General features: G+C 46.5%; 1 protein-coding gene across 3 annotated transcripts in view; it reads left to right on the forward strand.

Annotated features, from left to right (window-relative positions):
• MDFI (MyoD family inhibitor) overlaps positions 1 to 20495 on the forward strand; it is a 66648-nt gene that overhangs the window by 28003 nt on the left and 18150 nt on the right. The gene's annotated exons all lie outside the window — the stretch shown is intronic.

A 20495-nucleotide genomic window follows, 5' to 3' on the forward strand; every position in this document is an offset into this window, starting at 1 on the left:
CCTAGGCTTCCCTGTTCTTTTTATTTGTTAAGTAGAAGTCTTTGTCCAACTTTCTGGATTATAAAGAGAATTGTAGCTCTTTGTGGCTGAGCACAACTTGAGCTAGATCCTCAGCTGGTGGAAATCAGCATGGCTCCACTGAACTTAAAATAGCTGTGCTGCTTGACACCAACTGCCCTGTGTGTATATCCACCACGCAATGGGGGTCAGACGCCCAGCTGGTGAAAACCCAGGGAAGCTAATGGAGCCCCACCAGCTGGTGATCTGTGGGTGTGGGGAGGGGGATGGTGCCACTAGGACAAGAAAGTTTGTGTGAAACTTTCCCGCAAAGTTTCTGTAACTTTCCCATTTCTAATGGGACTTCACCAAGAGCCAGGGTCAGTGGGAGCAAGGGCGCTGGTGATGAAAGGTGCTTGCTGAGCTGTTTTCCTGCTTTGGGAAGGGGAGAGGATGTTGGCTCTGCAGGAGCCAAAAGGGTTAAAGAGCAAGCAGACGAAATGTTGAAGAGACTTATTGGTGAGGGGCTCACCTCCAGGCTTAAAGCCCACTGCTTCCTTTCCCATTTTCTCTCTCTCTCTCTCCAAAGACACTATTGTGCTCTCGCACACTGGCTGTGTGGGACGTAACCTCTCCGGAGGGGGGAAAGGGAGCTTGGGTTTCTTTCTGCTGCCTCCTGCCTGGGTTGCAGACCGTGCAGGGGGAGCCCTGATGCAGCTGCACTGGAGCTTTGGCTTCTCACAAGAACTTTTGTCTCCATTCAGCTGCCGCGTGTTCTTGGGCCCGGGCCAGCTCCTTGCGAGATGCGGCTTCCCCCTCCACCCTCGCTCTGGGCCCTGATCCTATTAAATTTAATAACATCCTCTAGCCCCTGCGCCGTACCCGGAGAAAGCTGTCTGCTTTATTCCTTCCCCAGATCTGGCTTCAGGCCCCACAATCAGAAGGTGGGGAGGCTCTGGGTTGCTGTATGTAGGGGGCTCCATTCAATACCCAGGAACTGACCAAAGATCAGAGAAGATTGGTGCTCCGATGGCAAACCACTGGAAGACCATCGGGCGGATCAGAGCCTGATCCTGCCACCCTTGCTCATGGCACATGGCACTCAGTCCCATTGACGCCTGTAAGATCACTCAGTAAATGCTACCCAAAAGGGGTCAGGACTGCAGAATCAGGCCCTAAATAAGTGGGTTCCCTGGATCCCTGATTGCCTCCATCTCCTCCTCCCACCTGGAGCAAATCCAGTGAAATTCCACTACCCGTGAGAGTCCTGTTCTCTTTCCATGCATTGTGCTGTGTTAGCTGCAGTGTGCTGGCTCCGAGAGAGCCTCCTCCTTAGAATGTAGCTATTGTGTGTGGGGAGGGGAATCAATTTGACCAGAAGAGGTTTCTCCGCCAGCTGAGTCTGAGCGAGTTGTTGTATGCATAACAAGCTCTCCCGTAATTGAATATTACCTGCTGTAGAACTCTTAACGCTATGTGAAAGTTGTCTCGTTGTTGTTATTATGGCAACACCATAACGCCTTCATTAGCATTTGCCGTAATGAGAATGTTGATTGGGCTGGAGTCTTTGGCTTTTTCCAAGGGATGTCACGCACAGTTGGGGGACCTCCATTGTCAGCGCAATTGGCTTCCACAGATATTTACATGGAGAAACTACACTGAAGGGCTGATTGAGAGGAATAGGTCAGAGCAGGAAACTGACAGCGAAAGGTGAAACAAGCCTATTGTGTGTGCTGTCAGAGGGAGACATAAAAGAGGCCAAATTAATTCCTGGTGTAACTCCACTGATGGACTTATCCTGCAATGTGCCAGGGCTCAGATTTCAGAGAATACATTCCCTTGTTACGTTCCCCCAACATTTCCAACCGGATACTGTGTTCCCCACTTCCTGTCTCAAACTCTTGTGTGTTGTTTCTGTTTGCTGTTCAGCAGCTGATATGTTCCACCACAGAGGTGGCTGCACCACAGGGAAGAATTCTGTGCATCAATGGCCACTGCTTTCCACCCCAGAGGTGGATTCATTTCAGTGGTGGGTGAGCAGTCCATAACAACCTCTGCGGGGCTGGGTGGGTTTTGCTCGGGAAGTTAGCCCGAGCCTTCGCTGATGTCGCAACATCTACACAACTATTTTGAGCACACTGGTGCAGTTCTGTCTACCCGGGCAATGTACTCGTACCCATCGGCAGTCTGCGATGGAGCAAGTACTTCAATCCAAGTCTTCAAAGTCCCATGCTAGCACCACTGGGCTCCATCTCTTTCACAGCCTGCTCTTGGGGCATGGGACTTTGGCCTAGATCTAGGTTGCTACATAGCAGAGGTTCGACAGGGCAAGAGTTCTCAGCTTTCAAAACACCAGAAGCTCCTACCCCTGTTTGAAAAGGCACCAAGTGCCATTGCTTAGTGGGAGACACTCACTGGTCCATGGAGAGCCAGAATTCCACCGAGAAGAGTCCATTCCTGCTCTTTGCTGAGGACTGAGGTGAGATGTTCGTTGTTTTTCACCCATCAGGGTAAGAGCAGCTGCTCCTTGTGGTCTTTCACTTTGCAGGATTTTCATCCTTGTTTGCAGGGCACTCTGGGGATGGCATCCAGTTTGTCCACACCGTGTTGTTTGCTGACAGTTCCGTGCAGAAGCCTTGTCTCTTGGGAAGTTTCATCTAGAGATTCTGCCTCCCTGTTCCTACACGTAGGATTTGACCATGGGGATTTGAACCCAATAACTCTTTCAAATATAATTAAGGAAGCCAGATTAACTTAGTGAGATTGAGTTGATAAAATAGGTGGGGAAACTGAGGTGCATGGAGGCTCAAGGCGAGTGAACCTGTGGCAGAGCTGGAGACAGAATCCAGGTCTCCCCACTCTTAGTCCCATTCCTGACTATGGAGCCGTGCGGTTTCTACCTTGTGAGAAATGACGTGACCTGGATATTTCTTCTGGGATCTGTGTCCCCTCTCTTAGTAGCCATCTCTGAAGATGGATGGATCCCAGGTTATCACAACCTTCTTTTTCATCGCAAGGAGGGCTGGACCTAGGTACCATCAAAGCAGCCCCTTTGAATTACCAGAGGGCAGCGCTAGAAAAAGATGAGAATCCTCTGGTTTCATGTCCAGCGGTGAACGAGTGAGCACAGGCAGCCCATACTCAGATGCCACCTTCATATGGCAGCATATTGGCTCGTATGGGCCAGTCTTTCTATGACCTTACTTTAGCATGAATCTCTTATAGACTTTTCTCGTTCTCCATCACTTCCCTATAGTTTGTTGGTAAATATCAGTTATTTTCTCACATGGCATTTAGGGGCAAAGAAAAGCTGGGCCTTTTGGTTTTTTAAGAGAATTTTTAAAAAAATCTATTGTTTCACCAAAAAAAATCTCCAGTTTCTGATTTTTTCATTTCCCTCCCCCTTTTCCAAAATAGAACAAATGGAGGGGACAGCTGGCACAAAGTTTGGGAGGGGCTGAAGAAAAAATGAAAAATGTAGAGAAGAAACAAATATTTGGGAGAGCTTTTGGGGGGAGAGGGGGCATTTTCTGTGTAAAAAAAAAAAAAAAAGGTTTTGATTGGAAAATTTGGACACGTTCTACACTCCTCCTCTCTCTCTTTCCCCTGCCCTCTTTCTCCTGGGTACACACACAACTTTTCCTCCCCTCTCTGTCATATGCACCCCAATAGGCTCTCTGGCCACTCCATACGCAGCGTAAGCATCACCCAGTGAGCTCAACTCTGCTCCTGTCAGAGGCTACCGGTGACTCCCCAGCACAACTGGGAGAAGGCCTTGGCCCACGGTGCTTCGTTTCTGGGCTCCCCGTTGACTTCCACTCCCTGGCTTGGCTACAGTAGCCAGCAATTCTGCGGCTTCCTCAGTCTGAGCTGGGGGAAAGGGGAGTGTACTTAACATGCAAGCGCACACACACACAGTGGTTTTTTTGACCATTCACAATGAGTTTGCCCTGAGGTAGAACACGGGGCTGAAAGCAGTTCTGTCTCGAGGCCCCAGCCCAGCCCTGCTGTACTGGAGGCCCAGCCCCTGTGACAGGCCCAGACAATGCCTCTTTCATAGAGGGCACAGCAGAAGCCTCCCTCGGAGCTCAGCTTCTCTGGAAATGGGAGCTCTGCTGAGCTGGGTTTGCTGGGGCGCAAACCACAGGCCGCCCTCCCCAGTCTGTTGTCCTGCCCGTGCCACAATCAAGATAAATGGAGGAGGCGCTGGGACCGGAGGCCTTGTCCATATGGGAGAGTTTTTCCACTACAGCTTCAGTGGTGTAACTATGCCAAAAGAGTGCATCCACACCGCTTTGTTTACGCCAGCTTAAATCTCTTCTCTTATGAATCATGCAGCTCTGTGCTTTTTCAAAATAACTGCACTCTTGGCACATCTCCCTTGGTGCTCTATTCCATCACTTCATTCTCTGCCTCCTGGGATTTTTCTTGTGTTGCACGGTCAGATACCATCGGGAACCTGCGGGCATCCTGGGACTTGGGGACAAATTATCAAAGTCCCATGATTCCTTTCCAGAATCATTTGGTTTTAGCAAGGCAGCACCATTTCCAAACTGCTGTCAGGCCGTATGGGGAAAGCCCGGCTGCTTGGCACGATCCTGACAGTCAGGGATACAAACCAGGTACCCCAGAGGTATTGGCCGTTGAGAATGAGGCCTCAGAAATGTTTGCTGTGGAGCACCGAATGGGGGAAGCTTATGTACAGCCACTGGCTTGCATGTGTGAAGGGCTGTGCGCTCCTGAGTGGTCAGTCTGATAGCTCATTGGTTCTGTCTCCCTGGTTGATCTGCGGACTCGGTGCCCCTCCCTCACTTGAGGGGCGGGGACTTCCGTTGTTTTGGTGGGCTCTGTCCACCTACCCAGACCTGAGACGGGCTGACAACTTGTCCTCCCCGCCAAATTCGTACTTAGGACCCATCTACCTGCAGAGTTGCACCAGTTTAACGCCAGGTGCAGCTTGAAACCGATTTAAGTTCTGTCTATACGGCAGTTGGCGGTGTAATTTCCAGCTCAGGTAGATATATTCACACTCGCTCGGATTGAGCTTGCGTGCTAAAAATGGCAGCGTTGCTGCAGCTGCACAGGTGGCAAGACAGCTAGCCACCCCAAGTACATCCCTGTCTGAAAGCTTAGGCACGTCTTTGCACGGCCCATGCAGCCTTGACTACACTGCTATTGTGTACTAGCTTGATCCAAGCTAGCACTGGGATAGACTCATGGATTCCAAGACCAAAAAGGGCAATTATGATCATCTTGTCTACCCTCCTGTATAACACAGGCCAGAGGACTTCCCCAAAATATTTCCTAGAACAGAGTTTTTAGAAAATCAGCCAGTCTTGTCTTGATTTAGAAATTGCCAGTGATGGAGAATCCACCACAACACTTGGTAAATTGTTCCAGTGGTTAATTACTCTGACCATTAGACATTTACGCCTTATTTTCTGTCTGCATTTGTCTAGCTTCAACTCCAGCCATTGGATTGTGTTAGACCTTCCTCTGCTAGACTGAAGAGCCTATAATTAAATCTGTGTTGCCTGTGTAGATACTTACCGACTGTAATCAAGTCACCCCTTAACCTTCTCTTTGTTAAGCCAAATAGATTGAGCTCTTTCAGTCTATCAGTCAGGTTTTCTAATCCTTTAATCAATCCTTGTGGCTGTTCTCCAACCCCTCTCCAATTTATCTTCCTTCTTCTTGAATTGTGAGCACCAGAACTGGACACACTATTCCAGCAGCGGTTGCACCAGTGCCAAATACAGAGGTCAAATAATCTCTGTCCTCCTACTGGAGATTCCCACTGATACAGCCCAAGATCACATTAGCTGTTTTGGCCGCAGTGTCACACTGCCAGCTCATGGCCAGCTGATTATCCACCCCACCCCCAAATCTTTTTCAGAGCCGCTGCTTCCCGGGAGAGGGTCCCCTATTGGGTGAGAGGGCCTACATTCTTTGTTCCTGGATGTACACGTTTACATTTAGCTGTATTCAAATGCATATTGTTGGCATGTGCCCAATTTGCCAAACCATCCAGATCGCTCTGAATCAATAACCGGGTCTCTTCATCATGTACCACTCCCGCAGTTTTTGTTTCATGTGCAGACTTCATCAGTGATGATTTGATGTTTTCTTCCAGGTCATTGATAAAAATGTTAAATAGCACAGGGTCAAGCACCGGTCCTACCAAGACCCACCAACCGGGAAACACATCTGCTTGATGATGGGGAGGGATAGCTCAGTGGTTTGAGCATTGGCCTGTTAAACCCAGGGTTGTGAGTTCAATCCTTGAGAGGGCCAGCTAGAGATGGGGGTAAAAATCTATCTGGGGATTGGTCCTGCTTTGAGCAGGGGGTTGGACTAGATGACCTCCTGAGGTTCTTTCCAGCCCTGATGTTCTATGATTTGCCATTTACAGTTCCATTTTGAGACCTATCAGTTAGTCAGTTTTTATTCCATTTAATGTGTTACACGTTAATTATAGATCACTCTAGTTTTTTAATCAAAATATTGTGCAATACCAAGTGACCTCCAGTTCCAGTATACACCTACCCTTAATTAAACTGGTGCAAACCCATGTATGGATGCTCTTATTCTGATTTAATTTAAATTGCTTATGTTGGAAAATTATGTAGGACAGTATATAAGGAGTGAAGCCAGAGAAGGAGGACCAGATTTCAAGCGGGACCTAGTTTTGTGTGACACTCGGAATGCAAACCAGTGGCCAGTCATCTCAGTATGTAACGCTGGCCTCTCTGCATGCACAATGAAGATCTCTTTCTACAACTCTGCCTGCCTGCCTGCCATGTCACTTATTGCACAGATCAGGAACAGGTTTAAACTAAGTGAAAATAAATCTTTTTTAAACTGAATTAAGAGAGCCCACACAAGAGCTGGCACCAGTTTAAGTAACCTGATTGCAAAATGTGCGTGTAAACAGCCTCTTAAAAAAATTAGAAACAGCCAACCAGTTTTTTTTTCATTTTGCCCCCCAAAAAACAACAAAAAGCTTTCTGCGCCAAACACCTGACATCTGTATTTTGCTTCTCCTGCTGCATTTGTTTAAAATTAAAATAAAAAAAAGAAAAGAATTCTTTCTGGCATTTTCAAAGATTCCAGTTTCAAAACAAAACAATCCCTCAACTGGGATCTGCTGTTTGCCACCAGAGCGCTGCATTCTTCCTCTAGCTTCTAATTGAATTTCATTTGAAATTGCCTGCTGAGGTTCTGAGAGTTGCAGAAACCAGATAACGCCCCTTTTTCTTTTTCTGGAGTTTTTCATATTTTCCCAGAAGTGTAACAAGATGCATATGGCAGTTGTGATCTCTCCATCTGTGTGCCCCATAGCCTGATCCCTCCTTGGGGGATTTTGTGTCAGGGCCTGTGTTCAACATGGGCCCTACATACGGGACATCGTTCGTTTCTTTCGCCTGCTTTGTGCTTGGGCCTCTCCTTGGCTTCTCAACACCAGGCTGCGTGAGAGGGTAATGGAGATGCCATGACCAAACATGGTCTTCTGGTTAAAGCACTACTGTGTGACGTTGGTAGCTCTTGGTTCAGTAGCTCACTATGCACAAGGCATCCCATGGCAAGTCACAGCAGCCAACGTTTTCCAAAAGTGACTAGTCTTTTGGGGTGCCTCCATTTCTGGGGGGCCCTATTTGGAGACATCTTAAAGGGGCCTGATTCCCAACAGAGCTGAGCACCCGGTCTCTGAAAATCATGCCCCTTTAAAGGTGTCTCTAGCTGGAAACCCAAAATCATTCATCATTTTTGCAAAGTCTTGGCCTAATTTAGTGTGTGTGTGTGTGTGTGTGTGTGTGTGAGAGAGAGAGAGAGAGAGTTCCCCGTTTCTAAAATGGGGGTGACAATACTCCCTTTTTCTCACCGTTTGCCTTTCTTATCTACTTTGATTGTGAGCATTTTGGGGTGGAGACTTTCCCTTACGTGTAGTCTACACGGCAAAAACAAACCAACAAACAAAAGCAGGGCAGTGCGGATGTTCGCCTGGGCCCTGAAACCCAGCGACGGGAGAGGTCTCGGAGCCCAGGTTCCAGCCCGACCCCAAACATCTACCCTGCTATTTTTGGCCTTGCAGCGCAAGCCCTTGAGCCTGAGTCAATTGACCTGGGCTCTGAGACTTACTGCTGTGGGTTTGGTTTTTTGTGCAGTATAAATGTAGCCTGTGAATACAGACAGCACCTAGCACAGTGGCTCCTTGTTCTTGATTGAGGTAGGTTCAATACAAAGAAGAAGAAGAAGAAGAAGAAAAGGAGAAACACTCTCTCTCTCATCCTCCCCAAACCTTTGCTGAGGTTCTGAAATGTTCTGATACTTGTCAGTGTTCATGGCTTTTTATAGTCACTTCTGATTTCCAGCTAGGTCTTGTGAAAGTCCTGAACTCAAGCCTTGAACCCAGGCTTCAAACTTGCAGAGCTCATGACTAGTCAGATCTGTGGATTGTTTCAATTCAGAGCGCTAGGGCCAGATCCTCAGCAGGTGGAAACCATCATAGCACCACTGACTTGAACAGAGCTGTACTGATTGATGCCCCCTGAGGCTCTAGATGATAGATGAATCCAGAAGTAGGTGCAGATTCCAAACACCTTGAAGTTCAAACCCTGCATTTCGGATCAGGCCCATCTCAGGCGACAGGAACCATGCATGCCCAAAAGAACATGAGCGAAGCTTTACCAGGGATGTCTCCAGCCAGCAGCAGAGAAATCTGGTGAGAACTAAGCTTCTCTCATCCCTACAAGGAAGGGAGAGATAAATGGGCCTCTGCTTGACCTTTGGCCAGTGCTTTGTAGGTTTCTTCTAATCCTTCAAACTCTGCCTAAGACTCCTTAACACCCATATCATTTTGGAATTTTTATTGCCCTCTCTACCCAGGTATACACTCTGTCTTGTACATTCCAGGTTTGGCTGTAATGTCTCCTTCCCTGGATAAGGAGGTTGAAGATTAAAGAGAACACAGTATCAGTAGAGGTCACGGGCTGCAGCGTCTGATGTAGGACAGTAACCTCTTGTGCTGAGCTTTGGAATTTTGTACCCCAGGATGTAAGCACCAAATTGACCACTGTTTACTGTTGGTTTTGCTGATGGGCACCCTTGGACCCGCATATTACATTCTGTTTTAGCTGCAGGATAAATAATCTGATTGAAAGAGGAATGCAGAGGCCGGGACTGGGTAGAACAGGGAATTATCAATGGCAGCTGGAAATTCTCACCTCTTGGGCTAACTCTAGCTCTGCTTGGGAATGAAAGGAAGATGGTATCAAATGACGACTGTTTGGTGTTCTCTATGTATGGCGGGTCTCGGTTCCTAGTGGGCCAGGGTCCTCGTCATGCAATAACCGTCCCAAGTGGCACTGACAGGCATTGCTGGAGACTGAACTGCTCTTTCCTCACTATATGTGGCCACTCCGGGTCAGGACTCAGGCCCATTGGCAGGGTGGGGAAAATCTGGCCCTGTTGCTGTACCTGTTTTGTGGATAAACAGATGACTTCAGGCTACACAGCCGTCACTCCAGCCTGTCTCGCAACCAGTGTCAATTCTGATGCACCAAGCAGGAATGTGTTCACCCAGTTTGGCAACTTTCAATTCCCAGGCTAAGAACCCAGGTGCAACACATTCTCAGGAGCAGATGCAAATTTGCATGGAAAGCAAGTTGGATGATTTAAGGTCTCCATGAGAAATGACTTGCTCCACCCAAATGGCCTAATCATTGGACTGCTTTGCAGTCATTAGATCAACAGCTATGTAATCTGTGGCCCATATAGGGTGACCAGATGTCTCGATTTTATAGGGACAGTCCCGATCTTCGGGTCTTTTTCTTATATGGGCTCCTATTACCCCCCACCCCCCGTCTCGATTTTTCACATTTGCTGTCTGGTCACCCTAGACCCATAAAGCTTTGTGCTGCCTTTTTAAAAGGAATTTATTCGCATATTGCCCTGACCCAGTGGAGGTAAGTGTTATGATCCCAAGCCCAAACTGGTCTGTCTATACTCAGTACCACCCCAGAAATTCTGGATTCTCCTCCCGGTTCTAGAAGGGGTGTGCTGTCTACTGGTTAGAGCAGAGGGGGAGCTGGGATTAAGGACTGCAAAATTCTGTTTTCTTAGCTCTGCTGCTCTGTTGCCTTGGATGAACACTTCTCTGGCGCGCACACACACACACACACACACACACACACACACACACACACACACACACACACACACACACACACACAGTAGAGTGGGAGTAGTAATAACTTTCTGTTTCACAGAGTTGTTGAAATGAGATTGTATGAATGTAAAGTGCACTGCGATCAGGTTCTGTAAAGTTGGACCCTTGTACAAAGCCCTGAGATGGCTAGCGAGGTCTTAGAATGAAAGGTGCTCCAGAGGTGCAAATTGTTCTTGTTAATAATGATGTGCACCAGCTCACATTTATCTATTCTTCAACTAACTTTTTCTAAGAACTCTTCGGTTAGAAAGGCACAATTTTCCCTGGCAGAACCTATGCTAGGTTGACCCTGTAAGGTTATATAATTACTGTACCCAGCATGTCCTTAACTAGGCTCTCCATAATTTGCCCTGGCATTGTGGTGTGGTTCATTGGGCTGTAGTTCCCACAATCTCCTTGGATTTGCTAGGCACCATATTATCAGCTTTCCAAGCTTCAAGGATAATTGCTGTTTTTAAGGCTGTGTTAAATGCCTCAGGGTCTGATCCAGCAGCCTTCACTCATGCAAAACTCCCAGCGAAGTCAAGGAGGAGTTTGCCTCTGTACGGAAGAATAGGAAGAGGCCAATGTGACTCCATCAGGAGCTCTTCAGTGACCTAAAAATCCAAAAGGAATTCTGTAAAAAGGGGAAACATGACTGAATTGCGACAGAGGAGTGCAAAAGAATAGCACAAGTATGTAGGGACAAAATCAGAAAGTGTAAGGAACAAAATGAGAGTGACACCTAGCAAGGGATATAAAAAGCAATAAGAAGACGTTCTTTACATTAGGACCGAAGGAAAGTGCAGGTCCTCTTCTTAGCAGGGAAGGAGAACTAATAATGGATCACATAAAGAAGGCTGAGAGGTTTAATGCCTATTTTGCATCATTATTCGCTAAAAAATGCTAAAGGTGACCAGATACTCAACGTAATTAATATTAACAAAAAGGAGGGAAGATATGCAAGCCAGAACAGGTTCAGAAATATTTAGATAAATTAGACGTATTCAATAGGGCAGAGCCTGATGAATTCATACTAAGGTTCTTAAGGTACTAACCGAAGCAATCTCAAAACCGTTGGAGAACTCATGGAGGAGGACGTGTGAGGTCCCCGAGGACTGCAGAAGGGCAAACATTGTACCTGCCTTTAAAAGGGGGAACAAAGAGGACCAAGGGAATTATAGACCAGTCGGCCTAACTTCAATATCTGGAAAGATACTGGAATACATTATTAAGCAATCAGTTTGTAAGTGCCTAGACGATACTAGGATTATAAAGAATAGTCAGCATGGATTTGTCAAGAGCAAATCATGCCAAACCAGCCTAATTTCCTTCTTTGATAAGGTTACTGGCCTCGTGGATGGGGGGGAGTAGTTGACATGATACCTCTTGATTTGAGTAAGGCTTATGTCACAGTCCCGCATGACATTCTCATAAGCAAACTAGGGAAATGTGGTCTAGATGAAATCACTCTAAGGTGGGTGCAACTGGTTGAAAGACCATACTTCCAGAGGAGTTGTCAATGGTTTGCTCCCAATCTGGGAGGCTGTATCTAGTGGGGTACCAGAGGGGTCAGTCCTGGGTCCAATACTATTCAATATTTTCATGAATGACTTGGATAATGGTCCAGAGTGTGTGCTTATAAAATGTGTAGATGGCACCGAGCTGGGAGGGGTTGCAAGCACTTCGGAGAACAGGATTAGAATTCAAAATGACCTTGGCAATTGGTCTGAAATCAACAAGGTGAAATTCAGTAAAAACAAGTGCAAAATGCTTCATTTAGAAAGGAAAAATCCAATACACAACTACAAAATGGAGTATAACTGGCTAGGGGGTAGTACTGCTGAAAAGGATCCGGAGGTGGTAGTGGATCACAAATTGAATGTGAGTCAGCGATTTGAGACCGCTCAAAAAAAGGCTAATATCGTTCTAGGGTGTATTAACAGGAATGTTGTATGTAAGACCGGGGAGGTAATTGTCCCACTCTACCTAGCACTGGCGAGACCTCAGCTGGAGTACTGTGTCCAATTCTGGGTGCCACCACTTTGGGAAAGATGTGGATAAACTGGAGAGAGTTCAGAGGAGAGCAAGACACATGATCAAAGGTTTAGAAAACCCGACCTGCGAGGAAAGGTTAAAAAAACTGGGCATGTTTAATCTTGAGAAAAGAAACCTGAGAAGGGATCTAATAACTGTCTTCCAATATGTTAAGGGCTGTTCTACAGGGGACGGTGATCAATTTGTCCTTGTTCACTGAAGACAGGACAAGAAGTAATGGACTTATCTGCAGCAAGGGAGATTCAGGTTAGATATGAGAAAAAACTTTCTAACTATAAGGATAGATAAGGTCTGGAACAGGCTTCCAAGGGAGGTTGTGGAATCCTTGTCATGGGAGGTTTTTAAGAACAAATTGGACAAACCCAAGTCAGGGATGGCCTAGATTTATTTGGACCTGCCTCCATGCAGGAGACTGGACTTGATGACCTCTTGAGGTCCCTTCCAGCCCTACATTTCTGTGATTCTATGATCTTGGGTCCCTTGGTTTTATCACAACCCTCAGTCTTGCTGACACATGTATTGATCCAGCAAATCCCTTAAGGACTATTCACATGCTGGATGTGTGCACAAATGTTTTGCTGAATCGGGCCCTTCCTGCATTTCAGCATCTCAAGATGTTCTGTAACCTCCTCCGTGGAGAACCCCCCTCTCTTGTCTGTTTAGATTGTACGCTCAGCAGGGCTGGTACTGTTTCTTTGTGCATATACAGAAGCTAGCTTGCTGAAGTCTCTAAACATTGCCCTAATACAAATAAATAGTGATAAGGCTGCATTCTGATCTCCTGTAAGAAATCTCCTTTGAATAGGAATTTCCCCGTGACCTTCCACAGTAAAAGATTCAGCTAATTTCTCTGCTCCTACATCATCCTCTCCAATTCCTCACCCAACCTTCTCCCCTTGGGGGCCCGAGTCTCCAGTCATGCACAGGCAGCTTTACTGCTTCAAATGTACTTTGGGAAATGATTATTTGTGTTCGTTTCTGGCTCGCTGTTCATCACATGGAGACTTATTCTCGTACCTATGGCTGTCTTCATTGCAAATGAAGGTGTGTGTTTACCTCAAGAAAGGTGGGGGAGATAGGTTTGATCTCAGCTAGCAAAATCAAAAGAAAAACTACCTGTGCCTTGTTACCACTAGGATTTTGCATTACGATAGCTCTCTCCATGTAAAGACACACTTAGTTTCTGAAGTGAAGATGTAGCCACTTGCAGTGGTGTAAATCAGGAGGAATTGCACTGAAGTCAATGGGGTTTTAGCTGTTGTAGAGAGCAGAAGAATGAAGCGTCTCATACAGGAGTTTATTTCCAGTTTTAACCTTTCTTGAAATATGTTGTATTGTGTTGTTCAAACAGCTGGTGTTTAAGCTATGTGCATCTCCATTTTGCTGTGCTCGTTTTACTTTCCTCCTCTTTAATTTGAGGCGGGAGGTCTGCTCCGAGGCGCACAAACTTTCTCTCCGTCTAATACCGGGGCCTCTCCGTGCTGAGACTTCTGCCGTGTCCTGAACCGTGAGGGTTTCCTCGTACCATGCTGGGAGTGGGACATGGTTTGGGCCAAGTCATCTGAATGGTTAACCTTGATTGTTGTTTGTTCAGTGCCTAGAGGCTGCTACTCAGCTCAGGGCTCCATGGGTGCTCTGCATATAGCCAGTGAGAGACCTTCCCTGTGCCAAAGGCGGGATTTTCAAGAAGCCAAAGGAGGAAGGTGGCCAGATTCTATTTTATACTCCGTGGGGGTTGAATGCCTTAGCGTGCCCTTGAGAAGCCTAGCCTCAATCCACAAGCCAGACAAAGGGGGTGGGATAGGTTGATTTAATACCCCATCTCATGGATTACAAAATTGTCCACGACAGGAGTTCTTGCAGTGATTCTGAAGCAGCTGGCACAGGCCATTGTCAGAGAGGGGCCTGTGTGCTGACCGGCCTGGCTGTCCCTATGCCTTTATGTCTCTACCCACCAGAACACTATAAATAACAAATAATAATAACCCTGGTGTGGAGCTGGCGAGTTATTTGTGTTTTTGCTAAGGAAGTAACTTTTTTCATAGAGACAAACATTGGTGACCAAACGCCTCGTGGTCCAGCAGTGAAAATGTTTTACACACCATCACCCAAGCGTGCCGGGAGACACTAGGGCAAACGCCGCCAGGGTAACCAGCCGAGGTATGGAAATCGGTGAAAGTAAAGCTGTGTTTGATGTGTCAGGAGCTCACTGATTAGCTTGTGCTCTGCTGCGGTTTTCTGGGCATTTCTCTTCCCCGCTCCCGCTCCTTTCTCTGAATATCTTTGAATCTGAAAGGCTTTAGTGCATTAATTTCAGACTGAATGTAAATAAGCCATTTGGATTTCTCCCAGTCGAGCAAACTTTCAAAACAAAGTTTTGGGTTTTTTTTTTCCTCTCTCTCCTTCTCCTCCAATCTGGCATATGGGATTGGAGGATTTTTCTCCCACTCCCTCCACCATATTCTAAATTGCTTAATCATGTTCTAAAATAATCATGGGGGGGGGGGGGGTCAGTAAACCACCTGGATGGACGCGGCAGTATATGTGGGAAAACCAAGAGAGATCACTCATTCATTTTATCTGCAAAAAAACAGATTAGAAAGCTCCCAAACGATATATTGTTGCACAGTAGCATGATGATAATGGCAAGCGCCTCAGTGGAGTATATCGTTGTTTATCTCTCTGTCCGCCATCATCTTTCCTCTCCCTAGACATCCCTGGGAGATTAAAGGAAGGAGAAAGATGAAGACAAAAATGGCAAGAGAATCCATGCCTTCATTCATATGAAAAGGGGACACTAGCCAACATGCTAGACACAAATGCTCTTCAAGTTTGGAAGGGCATGAGTCTGGATCCAACCATGGTGACTCCCCCTCCCTGTCCTCTTTGGAATGGGTCAAACCAATATTCTATGTCCAAACACCCCAAGTTTTGCAAAAAGAAGAGGTTTGCTTCGGACCTTGGCAGTAGAAATACATCTCTAACTTCAGGGCACAAGACAACCTCTAGCTCAGAGAATTAGGAAGAAACTTTCCCTCTTTTATTTTATATAGTTTCTTGTACCGCCCTCATTACCAAAGCCTGAGTGTGTTCCAGTAATGTATAAACAGACATAACTAGCCTCTGACATGTCAAGAAGTTATTCCTGAATTGTCCACTAGGCGATTTCTTGCACCTTCCTCTGTAGAAGGTGGTACCGCTAGCCATTAGAGATGGGACATTGGTCTAGCTTCACCGCAGCTCTGGTCTAATAAGGTCATTCCTATGTTGTATTTAAGACATGCTTGGGGCAACTAAGTATTTAGTGATGGGAAGACCTCTAAAGGTTCAGCTAAGTACCCACAAGTGTGAGTACTCCAGGATTATGTGTATGTAGACCATTCCTGACAAACACCTGTCAGGGATGGTCTAGGTATACTTGTTCCTGCCTCAGAGTGAGGGGATGGATTAGATGACCTCTTGAGGTATCTTCAGTTGGGATGTTGGCACAAGAGTCTTTCTTGGACACTTCCTCTATTGTGGGCCACAAGAACAAAAGAAAACGAAGAGGAATCTAAGAAAGTGTGCCAGTCATCCTCGTGATCCTTGACTTGTATTAAATCTGAGGTCATTCTAACTTCCCTCTGAAGTCAGAGCAAGGGTTAACCTGGGTTAGCTGAACTTGTGCTGACTACAGCTTGTTCCTTGTTTACACACGAAGCTAAACTGAGTTCCATCCTGGTTCAGCTAAACTGACTACTGACCACCAATTGCTGGCAGGGTGCAATTTCCAGTTGTTTGCAAAAGAGTTTTATGACATGTTGACTAGATCATGATAGCTAAACATAATCTAACTCCCCCACGCATACACCCGACACACCTTTTTATCCTACTCAAGACCAGGCCCAGATGTTGGCCCATAAGTTTCATAGCTCCAGTGGGAATGTAGTACCACAATAAATGCATCCAATGAATGGAATGCCCTTCTACTTGTAACAGGGGTTATTTTTGCACACCTTATATTGAATGAATGGTACAAGGTGCCCAGTGAAATAGGTGAAGATACATGGCTGACACATTACTCAGCGTCACCAAATCTTCCTGCAAATCTTGCAATATTTGGCATGGGTTTGTTCTTGAAGTCCCAGCTTCTGGAGTCGAATGATGTCATGAACATTTCAGCTTTCGTTTTTTCTTAAGTAAGTTTCTAGTCCTTGTGGTTGAGGGGAAAAATCCTGAATATGGGATCCAAGTTCATCCTACAGGCTCAGAAACCAGAAGGCAAATGAAAAGAACATTTTTTAAAAAAAATATTCTCTCATTCTTTAAGCCAATCTCATGATTGATTGAGGCCTCACTCGTGACATTTGAATGCTTATTGCGTCCGATTGTCTCTGTGCTTATAAACAAAAATGTTTTCCTATGCCCAGTTGGCATTCATTTTTCCCCTCCAACATATTTTAAAAATACTATGCAGAAATTATGTTGTTTGCATCGTTAATGATGCACTACAGCTCCATTTTGTTATCTAAGCAGGACTCAGGCATGTACTTGTAAAATGGAAGGGGAAATTTATTAAACTGCATGAAACCAATTGCCAGCCTGCTATCCTGGTTAAGCAATGGACTCTCTGGTCTTGGGCCTGATTGAGGTGCAGACTGTATCAGCGTTCATATAAAAGTGTAATGGGGAAGATGCAGAAATGGCATTTTAGTCAGCAGAGTAACCTGGTGATCAGAGCAAGGGACTGGACCTCAGAACTCCTGAGTGCTATACTCTGCCTCAGTTTCCCCACTTGTAAAATGAGGATAATAGTTATCCTACTGGGTGCTGAGGCTTGAATGAAAGGTGATATCAAGATGCCCCATGTGGTAAAGGGAGGCTGGTGGGATGCAGCAGTTATATGGCATATACGTATCAGTATTTAACTAGGAAATGAGAAAGGTTAGGATCAGGCAATCCCCAATCCCAAAATGTCTGATGTTTTGTTAGCACTTAATGCATCAATCCCTAGTTGCTAGCATCTAGTCAGTGTCTGCTTACAGCTGTTTGCCGGGGGTCAGAGATGACCCTGGATTCTGCTGCAGGAGCTCAGCAGCTTCCCAGGGAGATCACTTGGAACCCCAGAAGATTTCAGGGCAGCCTGAGTCTGGTGTCTGCCTCTAATGCCGTGAGCAGCTCTCTCCCTGGAGGTCAATGGAATGTCAGGCTTTGCATGAGAGGAAAACAACCGATTCCTGGCCAGAGGGTGTTGGGTGAAGGATAATGTGGCTCTGTCACTGACCTGCTGAGTGATCTTGGGCAAGTCCCTCTCTGTGCCTCAGTTTCCCTTCCCAGCCTTTGTCTGTTGTGTCAGGGTGGGATTTTTAAAGACATTAAGGCTCCTAACTCCCATTGATTTCAGTGGGAGTTCAGTGCCTAAATACTTTCAGAAAATCTGGCCCGAAGCCCTTTGGGGCAGGGATGGTCTCTCACCATGTGCACGTCCAGCACTCAGCACACTGGGGCCCTGAGGTGCTGCCAATAATAGAAATAATTACAACAGCAAAGAGGTAAACCTGCATGGATTTCAGGGGTAGTTGAGGGTTGCTCAACACCTTGCAGTATCAGTCTCCCCAGGTGTGTTGTGCAAAGGATTATCGAGCAGATCAGAGTCCCCAGGGCTGAGCAAGGTTAGGTAAAAGCCACTGGCTCACAAACACTGTGTGGGACAGCAAGTGCTGCAAACATGTCTTTAGCTCCTTGTCTTCTTAGAGCATCTGATCCAGACAGACCTCTGCTGGGCACCAAAACCATAGCTTTGCAGATCATACTCTATTGGGCGCCTTGTTATGCTAAGTGTCTCTTTCAGTGACGCAATTACGCTCTTCAGAGCAAGAAATATGAGAGTTCTATTTAGCGTTATACCTGATGTCACTAAAATAATATCGAACACGTGGCTACTTCCTCCCAGAAGGCGTATAACTCCTGGGGTACCTTGCCAAGGGATGATTAGGAGCCAGGACTCCTGGGTTCTACTCCCAACTCTGCTGATGATTCGCCATGCAAATGTAAGGAGGTTACGTCATCTCTCTGTGCCCACCTGTAAAATGGGGATAATAATCACCTGCTTTCACAAGGCTTGTTTCTAAAGCACTTTGAGATCCTGAGTTGAAAGCGACTGTATGAGTGTAGGGTGTTTAGTTAATAGTATTGTTTTCCCCTGGGCCTGACTGGGTCTGGAAAGCTCCCAGCAGGGAAGAAGATGCATCAAAGCAGGGGTTGATCTGCCCTGTTGCAGGGTCCCTGGAGCCTGTTTGAAGCATGAGCATGTCTGGGCTGTCTCCCTGACACCACTGCAAGGAAATCTGTCTGAGCTCCAGCCAGCAAAGGAGCCCACACCCATGGGGCGCTGAGCTGTTAACTATGAGACACACGCGTTGACTCCACATCATGCCAATCACAGAACCACAGAGAGTAGGAGCAACTCCTGCCACTCGGTCTCAGTGCCAGGAGAGGTGTTGGGGCTGCTTCGGCAGCTCACGTGCGCTGCGGAACGCTTGTGAAGCGCATCGCGGTGGCTCTCACGTGTGGGCACGCGGCTGAAGAGATGCCAGGGAGTGAGTCAGTGTGTCTCACACAGGGGAGAACCAACTTGTCCAAATTCTCCCCTGCTCTATATTTCTGCGCTGTTTGTTCCCGTGGAAATGAATCTAATTGCCAATTTCCTCCCTCCATCTCTCTGTTTGTATAGGAGACCTTGTGTTCGGTGTTATTAACCACGTAGGAACAGTGTGCAGCCCAGCCAGCTATCTGTTTGTCTACCAGTATTACTTGTATTGCATTTGCGTCGGCAGCCTCCGTTGTCCTGGGCACTGCAGACACATCACGAGAGACCGTCCCTGCCTCAAAGAGCTTATATTCTAAATGGACAAAAGGGGCGTTATAATCCCCATTTTATATTTGAGGCACAGTGACTTGCCGTGTTCCAGAGCTGGGGATTGAAACCAGATCTCCCAAGTCCTTGTTCGGGGTCTTCACCACAAAGCCATCCTTTCTCTCATTGTCTGGTAGCCCACCACCACTAGGTGGTAGCGCCCAATAATCTGGAAGACTAATTTTTCAGATGTTGGGTCCCATCCTTTAGTCACTTGCATTGGGGTAAACCAGGAATGACTTTACTAAAGTCGGTGAAGTTACGGGGGGGGGGAAACCTGTGTATGTGACCATCAAGCCCCTGATAATATATTACGTTGTAGGCTTTTCTGAGTAGGCAATCATGTCTTTTCTAATGATTGAAGTGTTATGTCGATTTAGGGCACCCTATCAAAGTGTGTGAATAATTACCTCTGGGCCAGATCCAGCTGGCCGCTAGCACTAATATATGACAGTGTAATTCCAGTTCTGGGTTTACACAAATGCAGTGGAGAACCTATGATCACATGGCCTGAAAGGTAACCTCAGGATCACGTGTGACTAAGAGCTTGAACCAAAGCTCACTCAAGTCAATGGAATTTTTGCCATTGGCTTTAGATCAGGCCTATAGGGCAAACTTTGCATGTCCTACTCAGGCCAAACTCCCATGATTGAGACCAGACAAATGACTGCAGCATTTAGCTCTGTGTGGTCACTATTCTATTTGCACTCAGGTATGCACCTCTTTCTCCCATGGCTTGGGTTTTCAAGGAAGCATTAGAACATTTCCTCCCCCTTTGCTCTGCTTTGAGGGGTTCACACACTTCTACTTCCTGCCCCGGCTCACTCTGGGTGTTGGACCCAAATTCTCAATGCAAACCTTTCCTGAAGCTACTGAATTTCTCCCAGCTTCACGTTAAAACCAGGCAAAATCACATGCCTGTGGGAAAGTCCTGTAGAATGGAAGAGGGCTGAAACCAACAGGGTTCTACAGAAATTACTCTAACAGCCTCAAAGATTTCATAGCGAATGAAGGTGGGGGAGAATTCTCGGCTGGATTCTACAGGGTAGTTTGAAAAACCTCTAGAAAGATGGCTGTTTTCTATTAAATTCTGTCGGACTGTCCCATAAGGGGATTTAATCTTGATGTTTGTGTGAAACCATAAACCAGTCCAGATTTGCTGGTATGCAGAAAACAGCTGGGAAGCAAAGTCTCCTGCACGCACACTCCACCACCAAGCACGGGAGGTGCTAGTTAAATTCTGGGGCTTACATCCCTCTGAACTTAAAAGTAGGGCTTAGCTAGGCTGAAAAGCTCAAGGATCCTCCGCTGTATTTTTCAGCCAGGTTAGCATCACGC

Source organism: Mauremys reevesii, linkage group 4 (genome assembly GCF_016161935.1).
Source record: "Mauremys reevesii isolate NIE-2019 linkage group 4, ASM1616193v1, whole genome shotgun sequence".
In the NCBI taxonomy this organism is placed as follows: domain Eukaryota; kingdom Metazoa; phylum Chordata; order Testudines; family Geoemydidae; genus Mauremys; species Mauremys reevesii.